Consider the following 15,443-nt stretch of genomic DNA (forward strand, 5'->3'; position numbering starts at 1 on the left):
TGAGATCTTACCCGGGACTCGCGCATTCTCGGGATGCTAACCTTAGGGGTAAGGCTATTACGGGATTGAGTTCGCACGACCAAAGAACTCGACCTGGGTTCGATCTTCGACCATATGGATTGACGAGGGAATGTTTTGAGCCAACCGAGACCAGTCTATTTGATTGATCGTGTCCGAAGGGCACTAGTGACAGACCCTCGCAATTATATGACAACCGAGGTCGTTCCGGGTAGAGTAAACTTAAACGTGATTTGACTCGGTGTCGGTCACTGGTTGAGAGCGCGTAATCCTAATGAGCCACCCGTTAGCAAGAGATAAGCTAAAGTCGCGATTGGTCAATTTTAGTCATTTCTTGGAATTCGGGCCCGGGAATCGAGAATTTTGAAAAGTGATAATTTTGAGCGGCCGATGACGTTTTTGGCTTGGCCAACCTTGGGGCCACCCATTTCTGCAAAAAAAATAGATTTCGGTCCGGGGCCGGAAAAATTACGGTTTTGCCCATGTGGACACCAATGTTGGATTTTGAAGTCGTTTGAGGTTATTTTTCGAGGCTAGCATCATTTTGGGGTGGCCACGTGCATTTGGAACAGTTTTGGACAAAAATTGGAATTTCGACGAAAATTGGAAAAATAATATTATTTTATTCCCGGAACTTCGCAGTTGATTTTCGAGGGCTTAGAAAGTGAATTTCGCGATTCCGACACCACATTATGTTGGCCACGCACATATGGAACGCGTATGTGTGAAAATTGGAATTTCGCCCCGGGACCGGAAAATTACCATTTCGCCCCTGGGCTAATTTTTGGGTCCGAATTTTTTTTGGATGAATTGGGATAATTATGGATAAATATCAGCTGCATCCTGGGGGACCATTGACCCTTTTGCCCCTCTCTTTTTAGATAAGAATGAATAGGAACCATTTAATTAGGGGCATTTTAGTCCTTTTTACCTAAGCTTGACACATGGCACCCCTAATTAAATTATTTGACCGAGTTGGCTGATCTCTCTCTCTCCTCACTCACTCTCACGTGCAGACCAGCCCTCTTCAGAAAATTTCTCCCCATTTTCCCACCTTTTCTCTCCACTTTCTCTCCATTTTCCTTCATTTTCTCTCTCGCCGGAGTTTCGCCGGAGCCACGCCGGCCAGCCGTTCCACCTTCCCGCTCTAGCCGAGTTAGTCTAGAGTCCGGTAAGTTGCGATCTAATCCCTATTTAGGACGTCGGGTATTTTCGGACTCGTTCGGGTATGGTTTAGACGATTTAGAGGGTGATTAAGGTATTGATCATGATTATTGGTGGTTAATCATGGCTATTGGTGGCTGAGTATGACTGTTAGTGGTTGTTGCGGGTTGGATTAGACGTCGGGAAATGAGTTTTGGCTGTTGGAATTCGGTAGAAATCGGTTCGGGCTTGAATCCGTGAGGTTCGGGGTGAATCGCGGATTCGCGGTTACTGTACCTGCCCGGTTTGCTATTTTTGTAGAGAATTTTGGGGGCCGAATTTAAGGAAATTTTCTTCATGAAAGTTGCTCCCAACATTTTGAAGTATAACATATATTAATTTGGGAATTTTTAGAAATCATTTGATGCCATTCGGAAGTCCATCTTTGGACCGAAATAAAACTGCCCGATTTACTGTTCACCCGACCTTCGGGTCTGTTCGAATTTTTATAAATTTTTCCAGGCCTATTCTCGAAACACTTCCTTCACAAAACCTGTTGGGGAAATTTTTGGCTATAACATATAAAAATTTCAAAGCTTTTCAAGGTGATTTGGGTGTTGAAATAAATATATTTTGAGGACAAAACGGTCTGTTGGAGCGAGTTGATTTTCGTCTGACTTCAAGTGACCAAAAGAGGTGTTTCTAGTTGGAACTAAGTTTCGAGTTCTCCACAGAAAATGTTCAGCAAGATGTTTTACGCAACGTATCCAAAATTTAGAATTTTTAGAGTTCGTTTACTATTTATTTTGATGGGATTCCGGTCACTGTTTAGGGTTCGGTTTAGGGGATTTTGTGACTGTTTTAGGGGCTGTTTGGGGCTGAATTGAGAGACTGGTTATTTGGTGGTTGTTGACTGATTTGGCGACGAAAATTTGAGGTATAGAAAGCTTGGGTAGGACCGTGATGTTGTGACTGGATTGGGGTTGAATTGTGCAATCGATCAGTGGGAATTATGCTATGAATTGAATTGTGTACGTGGTTGTGTGATTTGTGATCGTGGGCTGATTTGGATTATGCTTGGGCTGAATGTGGATTGGAAATATGCAGTGTGTGCTTGGCCATGAGATGTGGTGGTGTGATAGTGCATTTGCGTATTGTATTCGCGTGCCAAGAATGTGTGATTGGGTGGCGTGTTCGTGTGACGAGAATGTGAAATTGTGAAATGTGTGTGAAGTGTGTATGTTTGGCAGTGTGTTTGTGTGGTGGCGTGGCAAGTGTGGTTTGAGTGGAACGAGGGTACGGAAATGTGAGATTGGTTGGAAAGGATCCGTCCTGAGGCGTGTACGTTTACGCGGGACGATGCCGTCCCTGACGAGGTGACGATGCCCGGCCCGACGGGGTGTCGATGCCTGACGTGGTCAGAAGACCGTTGGCCTGATGCGTTTTACGCGGGCGCGGTAGAAGGAAAGTGTGTGTAGGATTCCGTCCTGAGGCGTGTTCGTTTACGCGGGACGATGCCGTCCCTGACGAGGTGACGATGCCCGGCCCGACGGGGTGTCGATGCCTGACGAGGTCAGAAGACCGTTGGCCTGATGCGTTTTACGCGGGCGCGGTAGTGGTGGAAAGGTTGAGAATGAGCGGGAATTGGCTTGAGGTGCGAGGTTTGAGAAAGTGACGCGTGGTGTGAGTTGGTGTGCGAGTGTGTTTGTATCGCGTAATGCAGTGCGCGATTATGGGGTAAAATCTGCTAGGCATGGTATGGGACGTGCCCAAGTAGGTTTTGCTTTATAATCGAGGCACGCGCGCGGCTGTGATGTACTGATGTGGTATGATTGGCGTGTGTATTGATATGTGGAAAGTGTGTGATGGCATGTGTGTAAGAATTGTATGTTGGGATTGTGGGCTAACGGGCATGGTGCGTATGCAGAGAGTCCAGGTATGTGTGAATGTTTGATTGCTGGTTGTGTGGTTGTTTGGTTGCGCGTTTGGATGTGTCTGGAATTACGTGATAGCCTAGGTGGGGCTTAGGTTGTGACTTATTGAGATGTGATGTCATGGTTGTTTCAACCAAACCATTTTAGAGCCCCGCTTGAATGTCGAGGTTGAGGTCGACTCGGAGTCGTCGGGTGAGCAGACAGCTGCGGAGGATTCAAGTGGTGATGCCGAGGACAGTGAGTCAGAGTGGACGCCTTCGAGAGGGCGTAGGGGATAGTTCTGGGAGGAGGATGCGCCCCATTTTTGGATAGTGCTGACCTAGAGAGCTGATCTTAATAATTTGGTGGTTTGGAGTTTATAGTTCGGTGTGCTTATAAATTAATTTGTGGTTTGTATTGGCAGATGATGTAAATATTTGGCAGTGTAATATATGCTTGGTGGTTTGTCGATTTGTTCCTTCCTGGTGTTCTCCAATTTTATTGTCCGGGATTTTTGATTGCTTCCGCCGTGATTTAACTCTGATGTTTGGGTTGGGTCGGCGGCGTTCCTGGGACGTCGCAATATTTCGATCGGAGCGGGATGTCGCGAGCTCGATGGGGTTCGAGGCGTGACAATTGCTACTGGACAAACATTTAGGCATCGTCATGAATGTATGACAATTGACCGGGTGCTTTCCCGCTTCGCCCCTCCCGAGGCAATGATCAATTAAGTAAAAAAGTCTCCCATTGTCAAGCTAAAACTGACAAACTCTCTTGATGAGCCCAAATGAACAAACTTTCCCTTCACTTCAATTAATCCTTAGTTGCGTGAGGAGTTGAGATGTTCCATTAAAAGTTTAAGAGATGGGCAATCTCGATGATTTGCCATTGTAGAGATTATATATTGAATAGCAGTTTTTGATAATGTTCTCCTTATTGAAACATTTGATTTGGGCTAACTTAGACCTTTATGTCTAACTAATAACAACCATTAACTGAAAACAAGTCTTGAACTTTCATGTACTATCTTTTGCAAATGTGTTGACAGAAAGCGTGTCTAGGCGCCCTTTTATGTGAAAAACGAAAAAACTCGGTTCACTAAATAAAATTGAAGTTGTTTAATATTTTATGCCAACCATAATTATTAGATTAGAATGTGAAATAATTATCATAAAATTGCCATATGATGATATGGTTGGAATTTTGTTAATGTCTCTCTCTTCTTTCTCTTTTACAAAATTACTTATTGATATGAGTTTAATGTAATTTTATACCTATTATTCTCAAACCGCAACATGGATCCCACAATTTTCTTTGACTTTTCTTCTAAGAAAGGAAGAACGAGTATCCCACCAATAATGCATGGTGGACTCCATAATACAAACTTCTGGGGCATCTTGCAAGATGCCTTACGCAGTACGTACGATTCAGTCCACCAGGCCGAGAGCACTCACTTATTTGACATAACTAGGATAATACAAACTAGTGGTCAACAGCAATTAGCGGCAGTCATGCCATGGTGTATACCACTCAAATTTCTCATATGAGCTGCCAGAGCTTCTTCCATCATTTTCTCTTTTGAATTTCTTCACGAGTTGTTCCATTTCCCGCTTTTCAATAGTCAGTCCCGGTGGGTTCGCTAGAATTGTACCATTGATCTTTTGAATATGTTCGATGCATCTTTTGAAAATTCGCGGACAAACGCATCTTCTTCGGCAGAGACTGATGAAAACTTGATGGTACATAGTTTGCAGATTGTGTACATCATGCACGAGTTAATAAGGCAACATGTGAAACAAAGCTGTTCTAGACACTTCATCACCAAAATGTCTGCACCTCAAATGATATTGAGTAATATCTCATGAGTTGCAACACATATTTTAGCAAAGACTGATAATAAAAAAACGGTTTTCATTCATTACATTTTCCCAAAAAATAGATGATGGCTCGAATTAGTTCTCTAGAGCAGGATTTGATAATTAATAAGGGATATAGGCATCGTAGTAATTGAATTTTTTGCGAAAACTTACAGTAGGTCTTTGAACTCTTTTTTTGCCAATTGCGTCCGTACATTGTATATATAAATTATGAAATGTATGAGGTTAAGATTGTGTCATGATCAGTATGGAGACATACACAAGAAACTTCTATTTTCATTAGAACGTATTATACATAACGTAATTGAGTCTTAAACCTTTCGATTGAACAATTTAGTTTTCACTCTTTGAGGAAAAATGTGATTACGTCCTCTCGGTCAAGTTTTGCTTGATTTGTGTAACATGTTGGTCTAATCATGGTTGATTGTCCTACATGTAAGGGTGATGGTGTGACATGAACTAAAATTATATGAAATGACGTTGTTTATTCTTAGATAAACGGCGTCGTTGCTCAGTCGAGCAGCTAAAGCTTCAAATTACCAATGAACGAGGCAGGAGTAGATCCAGCCATGTCTTTACTGAAAGTGGTCTCGAGAGGGAGTGGGGATACCCCATTTATCTAATGTCTAGTCAAATTGTTGTATCTTGTGGACCTGAGCAATGTGCATAGCTTTTTTTCCAATGATAGAGCTCTATCGATTGGAAATCCTGTGAAGATATCCATGTCATTACATTCTGAAAAACGACAAATAGATTGCTCGGTGACCGAGGCTAAGATGCTTAACAATAACACACTGAAGGGAAGCAAAAAAGGGAGCGACGAGTGGTTCTAGGAACATAGGCCACTATGAAGGGATGCGTGGAAGTTGCCTCAAGAAGAGCTTTAGACCGGTTTTCATCTAGGTGATATATAGTCCAATTCACTTTGTCGATTCTCATTGGATGAGCTAAAGACATAAAAAGAAAAGGTATGTAGTATTAAGTAACGAAATTATATGGATCTTATGAAACATTTGGTGTAACTGATATGGCTAACTATATGGCAAATCTCATGTGCTCCCAAACGAAGTTAAGTGGTTTAGTGCATTTGCTCTTTTCAGATCTTTTTTTAGCAATGTATCAATTATTTAAATTCACAAGTGTAGTATATCCAAATTTTTGTTGAGTTAGTATACATTTTATGGACAAGTTCTGGCGATTAATTCTATTTGTAGCGCACAGTTATGTGTTTACATGAATATTATGATTTGTCCAATACAATATAACTTAATGCAATAGCTATTATAAAACTATCTTTTTAAATGCTCAAAAATTATTTAGTAGCTATGATAATAAAGGAATACATAGGAGTTCCTATGCATTCGATTAGACTTTTCCATTTTTTCTGAGTATCCATGACTTTTTTGGCCGGTTCATGTCCGGACTTCCAAATGACTAAACTAAAGGGCTCATTTCATGCCAGAATTTTTATTTAATTTTTTCTTTGCTCCAAGGGCCTGGTCCTTCATGTCACGCCCCGAACCCCAACGGGCTCGCGACACCCCTTCCACGGTCGTATTGAACGCGACGTCCCAGGACGCGTCGCCGACCCAAACGAACTACGCAAGCGGAAGCGAAATAAAACAACCCAGACAGTAAAATATGACGAAGGGATAGCACAAAACAATAATTCCAAATACACAACATTAAAACGGAGTAGTGGTTGGATATCCTACTTCGCTATACAAAAGAGGGGCACACAAAAATATGGGGCAACTTGACCCGTACTTGATCTCCGAGATACCCTTGCAGCGTCTCCAGTCACTCATGGTCGCGGATCTGAAATGGTTATATAATAACCGTGAGAACGAGTCTCAATAAGCAACCCCCTATACCCCACGTAGGCCAATGCGTACCCAGACAAGTCGTACATGTAATCTACCCCACAACATATAAAATTCACGTCATTGTACTTACCTCGCCATCAAACGCATGCTCTGCACGTTAGTTAAACGTGACAATGTAATATTAATAGTCTAATAACATATCACAATCACTCAAGCACCAACCACACTAGCACTCAATCAATCAAACCAATTCAATCACACATTCAATCAGCCAGTCCAATCAATTCAATCACACTCAACTCGCATACGTGGCCGAACAACTTTCCACGACCTCCCAGGTCCTTTCACACTGCCCGCGCCACTGCGCCTCAGGCCCAATCTCACAGCCCGCGCCACTGCGCCTCAGGCTCAGCCCTTAGATCAAGCCGGGCTCGGTCCCGCGTAACCACGCCTCAGGACATTTCTCTCGACCCGCGTAACCACGCCTCAGGTCATTACTTGCCTTTCTAGCCACACCCGCGTAACCACGCCTCAGGTTGGCAGCCCTCAGATCAAGCCGGGCTCAGTCCCGCGTAACCACGCCTCAGGACATTTTTCCCTTTCCAATGACCCGCGTAACCTACGCCTCAGGTCTAACTCACCTTTCACAGCCCGCGTAAACACGCCTCAGGCTCAGCCCTCCGATCGATCCGGGCTTTTCTCATGCACATGCACCACAATACAAAATTCACCATGCTCTTAGTCATATAAATCAATTTCAATCACCACCCATTCACCAATGTCAATCTAGCATCAGTCAACTCAATTCATGCTCCCGACATCGGCCCACCGACCCGACATTCAAGTCGGCACATTCAATTAATCCAATTCACCCACAAGCGCCACGACAATTCAGTCAGGCATATTTATCTCAGTCAATCACTAAATCAGCCGCACAATTATCGCCACAATAATTCACCAATTAAGCACAATCAGTCTAATTAGCCCACGCCTAATTAAAGTCCTAAGCCGGTACTAAATTTCACCCTAAACAAGTCTAAAAATACCCAAAGTACTAGGTAAGGTTTAGGAAGTCACTTACTAGATTTTGGCCCGGGAAAAGTCGGCTCGGGCCTAAAATGGCCCGAGTGAACAGTGTCTCACTCGGCGCGGGCGAGGGCGCGACGGGCGCGGGGCTCGGCCACGGCGCTCGGCCATGGGCACAGCCCTCGGCCACGGGCACAAGGCTCGGTCACGGGCTCGGTCACGGGCTCGGTCACGGGCTCGGCCACGGGGAGCGGGCGCGGGCGCGGGCAACAGCGCGGCAGCGGGAGCGGCAACGGGCGCGGGCGTGGGCAACGGGCGCGGGTGCGGGCACGAGCACGGGCGCGGCTTTGGCTGGCCGACCGGGCTGGCCAGGGCAGGCGGCGCGGCGGCAGCGGCGGCGCGGCGCGGCGACGGCGGCGAGCTGGGCGAGAAGGGAGGAGGGGAAGAAGGCGGGCGAGGTGGGGGAGGGGCGAAGGTGAGAGACAGAGAGAGAGAGAAAGAAGCAGGGGGTGGCGGGGCTCGGCCGGGGGCGGGCTGCGCTGCTGTCGCCGGGCAAGAGGCGGCGGCGAGCTCTTGGCGGCCGGCGAGCGAGCTCGCGGCGGTGGGACGAACGGCAAGCTCGGGCCGCGAGTTGGGGCGGAGGACAAAGAGAAAGAGAGAGCAGTCGGTTGGGGCGGTGGCCGGCGGACGGTGAGGCGGCGGGACGGACGGCGAGCTCGGTCGGCGATCGCGCGCGTCCGGCGGGCTCGAGCGAAAGACGAACCGAACGCACGCCCGAAGAAGAAGAAGAAGAAGAAGAAGAAGAAGAGAGAAAAGGAGGAGAGAGGAGAGAGGGGTGTCGGGGAGTTGGTCGCATGCGTGGGGAGAGAAGGGACGTGCATGGGGAACGTGCACGGCAGAGGGGGGAAAAGAGAGAGAGAGAGAGAGAGAGAGAGAGAGAGAGAGAGAGAGAGGGGGAAGGAGAGAGAGAGGGGCACGCGCGGGAATGGGGTCGGCAGAGAGAGAGAGAGGAGAGAGAAAGAGAGAGAAAATAGAGAAAAGGACTGATTTAAACTTTTCGAGCGTGATCCAATGGACACGGTTTAAACTGAAAATTGACCTAACGGTCCCGATTCAAATTCGGAAAATGGCCTAACAGTCCACGATAAATCCCAATAATAATCTAGGGCAAAAGGCCAAAATAAAATATCTCAAGACACACTACGAGGGAGGTCTACTAGTCCAAATTCGCACCCGATCAAAATCCACTTTCTCACTATTCCTGATAATCTCGACGCTGACCACAATAATATCGACACCGTCCAATTTATTTTGTCCCGAAACTCCCGGAAATTGACTGCCAAGTTCGGGGTCTAAATAACGGCCAAATCCGATCGAGTGCGATTCTAGCAAAATTTCTATTTTTAAAAACAAGAACCCAAGAGTGATCAGTTCCCGGGCGAAATTCTATTATAAGCGCACTGACGAATTACACGTTTTATAAACCCCAAAAATGGGCCAAAATCCGGAATGTCACAATTCTTCCCCCCTTACAAAAATTTCGTCCTCGAAATTTACAATTCAACCCAATTATTCAAACAAATGGGGGTACTGGTGTCGCATCAACTCTTCACTTTCCCACATCGCACTTTGACTGTTTTAATCGACTGCTGAACCAACTTGGGACCCGTGATACTCCTCTTACCCACTTCATCCCAATAGACCGGTATTCTGCAAACCCTGCCATACAATGCCCTAAATGGTGCCATTCTAAAACTCTGCTGATAGCTATTATTATAGGCAAACTCAACCAAGAGCAACTATTCCTCCCAGCTACCTTTAAAATCCAATATGCATACCCGCAGCATGCCCTCCAAAGTATGAATTGTCCTTTCAGACTGGCCATATGTCTAAGGATGATAGGCCAAGCTAATTTGCAACTTTGTTCCTAATGCCATACGAAGACTTATCCAAAAGCGGCAATGAATTTAGGATCCCGGTTTGAAGTGATTGTCGCTGGCACTCCGTGCAGACGGACTATTTGTCGCACGTGAATCTCGGCATACTTTTCCAAGGCGAAGTTCTTTCGTACTGGCAGAAAATGCGTTAACTTTGTCGATTGGTCGACTACTATTCAAATCGAATCATGACCCCTTTGATTTCTCGGTAATCCCAATACAAAGTTCATCGTGATGTGTTCCCATTTCCACTCGGAAATTTCCAATGGCTGCAACATTCCACCCGGCTTGCAATGTTGTGCCTTCACTTGTTGGCACGTGAAACACTTAGCTACATGATTGGCCACGTCCACTTTCATATCGTTCCACCAATAATGCAGTCGCAAGTTCTGATATATTTCCGTACTACCCGGGCGAATACTGTAATTTATACGGTGTACTTCCGACAAAATCTCTTCTTTTAAATTCTGCATCACTGGGTACATATAACCGACCGCGGAACTTCAGAATCCCATCCTCGAATACCTAAAAAATCCGATTTCCTTTTTGTGACATCCATTTCCAGAATCTTCTGGATTTCTAGGTCCATCGATTGTAAAGCCTTAATCTTAGCCCGCATTTCCAGTTTAATCCTCAATGTGGTAAGCAGACTCTAAACATGACTCTCTTCACACTTAAATTCCGAATCCCGGACTCCCTCCTACAGGGTCCATTCTTTGACCATCATATGCGCGATGCTCGATTTCCAACTCAGTGCATCCGTTACCTTATTAGCCATTCCGGGGTTTCATAATATATCGCAATCGTAGTCCTTGAGGAGTTCCATCCAATGGCGCTGTCTCATGCTAAGTTCTTTTCGGGAAAACCGATACCTTTAAACTCTGATGATCTATGTAAATCTGAAATCTCTCCCCACACGGGTTATGCCTCCAAATCTTAAGGGCGAAAATAATTGCGGCTAATTCCAAATCATGAGTTGGATAATTCAGCTTATGCGGTCTCATTTGTCGCGATGCGTATGGCACTACTCTTCCACGTTGTGTCAACACACATTCGAGTCTTCTTAACGATGCGTCACTGTAGATTTTATATCCTCCCAAACCTAACGGGACCGTCAACACTGGCATGATTGTCAAACTCTGTTTCAATCCTGAAAACTCATTTGGTAGTTATCCGTCCATTCAAATTTCGTTTCCTTCTTTTGCAAACGCGTCCACGGTATTACTAACGTTAAAAACCCCTTCCACGAGACGTCTATAATGACTTGCCAGATCCAAGAACCTCCGAACCTCGATTACTGTTGTTGGTCTTAGCCAATTCCTGACAACTTCAATCTTTGCTAGATCCACTGCAATTCCTTTCTCGAATATCACCTCATGCTTGACGGAACTCTTCGAATGCACCGGAATATCTTCTATGAACACGATCACAAACTGATCCAGAAATTCCTTGAATACCTGATTCATTAAATCCAATAAGGCTGCAGGGGCGTTCGTCCGTCCAAACGACATCACCATAAACTCATAGTGTCCATACCTCGTCCTAAATGCCGCCTTCGGCACATCCTCCTTCTTGATTCTCAATTGGTGATAACTAGTCCTCAAGTCGATCTTACAAAATATTGATGCCCCTTGTAACTGGTCAAACAGGTCATTTACTCTTGGCAACGGGCGTTTATCATTAATGGTCACCTAATTCAACTGTCTGTAGTCAATACATAACCTTAACGATCCGTTCTTCTTCCTCACGAATAAAACCGGCGTTCCCCGTGGAGACGCACTCGAACGAATAAAACCTTTATCCAATAGCTTTCACATTTGGACTTTCGATTCCTTCAATTCCGACAGTGATATCTTGTAGAGCGCTCCCAAGGTCGGTTTCGTCCCTGGGGCCAACTCAACCACAATCTCGACTCTCCTATCAGGTGGCAATCCCGGCAATTCCATCGAGAAGATTACATACCTCGGCTATGTCCTTTAGCCTTGATTCCTCAACCAACTAATCAGTCCCAAATTGATTTTTTTTTTTTTACCTCAAAGACAAAGCTCAATCCATCCAATTTCGATCCAACAGTCTCCCAAAACAAATCACCTCGGTTCTTTATAAAATCCGAAATTTCCAAGTATAACTCCTCCTTCCAAACTCGTCCAAGAATGTCACTAGTAAATCAGAAATCCATAAATCGATTGCGCCTATCCACCATAAGTGATAATACGTCGTACATAATCATCCAAGTAAAAATTTCGAAATCATCTCCTATTGTACCAAACACCCTCTCATAACGCATCTAGACTTTCAAGGCACATCCTTCACTTCCTTCTCAGCCACCACATACACTTTTCCTTACGTCCTTAGCCGATTTTGATTAATCTACAGGGCAGCTCTCACTTAATGTCCTACCTGGGGTCGCTGCGATTGCATTGGTGACCTAACCTATTGGTTCAATAATTTCTCATCTGGTAACCTTACTGTCCACATCCACAACATGCCCCACTTTTACCTTGGCAATGGTCATTCCTATGCCTCTTTTCATAAGACCGACATGCAGCGTTGGAGTAGCAGTTTGGTTTTCTAAAGTTCTTTCTTACTAGAGGGACAATTTTTGTTTCCTATCATAGGCTTTTTTTTTTTTTCAAAGTTCCCATTGTCCCTAGCTGGCGCGAATCGCGATCCAGAAGCGGCAATCCTTTCACTCATATCCGTGTCAACTATCGAACTCTCTCATACAACTTGTTGTACTTCCTTAAGACCCAAAAGTACCAACTGATTGCGGAATTCCGGTTCCAATCCATCCTGAAACGTCCTTGTCCCATCCACATGGTCCTTGACCATCTTTAGTGCGTACTTAGGCACCCTTACAACTTGACCTCGTACGGATCGACTGGCATCCGATTTTAGTGAAGCTGAAGGAACTATGTCATCTTCTGTCCTTGTGCACTTTCTGAAAGTACTTCTTATTAAAGGCCTCGATAACGACACCCCAGCTTAGAAATATGCCCCCTGAAATATCCTACTTCGGGGGTCCTCTTATCAATCACTTGTATTTCCCTAGAGTTGATATATAGCCAGGTCACTTTCTCATCATCAGTGCACCCGAATATCTCAAAAGCCTTTTTCTAAGTCCTTTGCCCAAAGTAATGTGGCCTCAGGGTCACCTCTTCCCATCGAACCTTGCAAGTTTAAATTTCCAAATCTTTCCAATCAACTGACGCATCTGCCTGACTGCTTTAACTTACCCTTGACCTTGATTCCCAACATTTCCATTAACGGCGACAATAATGGCCTAAGCATCAGTGGCATTAGTAGCAACAGTATCATTTCGCTCCTCAGTTTGCCTTCCCATTAAAATTCCAACTCCCTCGAGTGCCCTCGAAATCTCATCCCATCTGGAATCCTCTGCAACTCTAGCTTGCGGACCTACATGACCTCGACCTCGACCTCGACCTCAACTGCTCAAACTCACTAGGTCACACCACTCACTTACCTACTATAATTCCCCTCGGGAATTAAAGACCTAGGCCAACTATATCAGTCTAAAGCCCTAGGCAGTGAATCACAACAATAATTCACTTAGCAGGCAGCCAATCATCCATGACACCAAATCACAACCACAATTCACAAAGCAGGCAGCAAATCACCAACATCACTCAATCACAACCAACAGGTTTCACGCACTTACCTCAAGTCCCGACGCACCTGCATTTCACATGTCATTGCATATAATCACTCAACAATCACAATCACACGGTCTGGGGTACGCATGGCACACAAGACTCCTTAACTGACTACCCCAAAGTCATCGCTCCTTATCACTCCAGGCTTCGACCAACTTGGATCGAGCTGACCTTGCTCTGATACCAAATCAACGGGGATGTCACGCCCCGAACCCCAACGGGCTCGCGACACCCCTTCCACGGTCGTATTGAACGCGACGTCCCAGGACGCGTCGCCGACCCAAACGAACTACGCAAGCGGAAGCGAAATAAAACAACCCAGACAGTAAAATATGACGAAGGGATAGCACAAAACAATAATTCCAAATACACAACATTAAAACGGAGTAGTGGTTGGATATCCTACTTCGCTATACAAAAGAGGGGCACACAAAAATATGGGGCAACTTGACCCGTACTTGATCTCCGAGATACCCTTGCAGCGTCTCCGAGTCACTCATGGTCGCGGATCTGAAATGGTTATATAATAACCGTGAGAACGAGTCTCAATAAGCAACCCCCTATACCCCACGTAGGCCAATGCGTACCCAGACAAGTCGTACATGCAATCTACCCCACAACATATAAAATTCACGTCATTGTACTTACCTCGCCATCAAACGCATGCTCTGCACGTTAGTTAAACGTGACAATGTAATATTAATAGTCTAATAACATATCACAATCACTCAAGCACCAACCACACTAGCACTCAATCAATCAAACCAATTCAATCACACATTCAATCAGCCAGTCCAATCAATTCAATCACACTCAACTCGCATACGTGGCCGAACAACTTTCCACGACCTCCCAGGTCCTTTCACACTGCCCGCGCCACTGCGCCTCAGGCCCAATCTCACAGCCCGCGCCACTGCGCCTCAGGCTCAGCCCTTAGATCAAGCCGGGCTCGGTCCCGCGTAACCACGCCTCAGGACATTTCTCTCGACCCGCGTAACCACGCCTCAGGTCATTACTTGCCTTTCTAGCCACACCCGCGTAACCACGCCTCAGGTTGGCAGCCCTCAGATCAAGCCGGGCTCAGTCCCGCGTAACCACGCCTCAGGACATTTTTTCCCTTTCCAATGACCCGCGTAACCTACGCCTCAGGTCTAACTCACCTTTCACAGCCCGCGTAAACACGCCTCAGGCTCAGCCCTCCGATCGATCCGGGCTTTTCTCATGCACATGCACCACAATACAAAATTCACCATGCTCTTAGTCATATAAATCAATTTCAATCACCACCCATTCACCAATGTCAATCTAGCATCGTCAACTCAATTCATGCTCCCGACATCGGCCCACCGACCCGACATTCAAGTCGGCACATTCAATTAATCCAATTCACCCACAAGCGCCACGACAATTCGTCGGGCATATTTATCTCGATCAATCACTAAATCAGCCGCACAATTATCGCCACAATAATTCACCAATTAAGAACAATCGCCTAATTAGCCAACGCCTAATTAAAGTCCTAAGCCGGTACTAAATTTCACCCTAAACAAGTCTAAAAATACCCAAAGTACTAGGTAAGGTTTAGGAAGTCACTTACTAGATTTTGGCCCGGGAAAAGTCGGCTCGGGCCTAAAATGGCCCGAGTGAACAGTGTCTCACTCGGCGCGGGCGAGGGCGCAACGAGCGCGGGGCTCGGCCACGGCGCTCGGCCATGGGCACAGCCCTCGGCCACGGGCACAAGGCTCGGTCACGGGCTCGGTCACGGGCTCGGCCACGGGTGCGAGGCGCGGCAGCGGGCGCGGCGGCGAGCGCGGCAACGGGCGCGGGCGTGGGCAGCCGGCGCGGGTGCGGGCACGAGCACGGGCGCGGCAGGCTGGCCAGGCTGGGCTGGCCGCGAGCGCAGCAGCAGCCAGCAACGGCGGCGCGGCCGCGGCGGCAACGCAAGGTGGACAGCGAGAAGGGAGGAGGGGGAAGAAGGCGGGCCGAGGTGGGGAGGGCGAAGGTGAGAGACGAGAGAGAGAGAAAGAAG

This window comes from Syzygium oleosum, unplaced genomic scaffold (genome assembly GCF_021117445.2).
Source record: "Syzygium oleosum isolate NSW1041296 unplaced genomic scaffold, Sole_v2.1 Sole_v2.27, whole genome shotgun sequence".
Lineage (NCBI taxonomy): Eukaryota > Viridiplantae > Streptophyta > Magnoliopsida > Myrtales > Myrtaceae > Syzygium > Syzygium oleosum.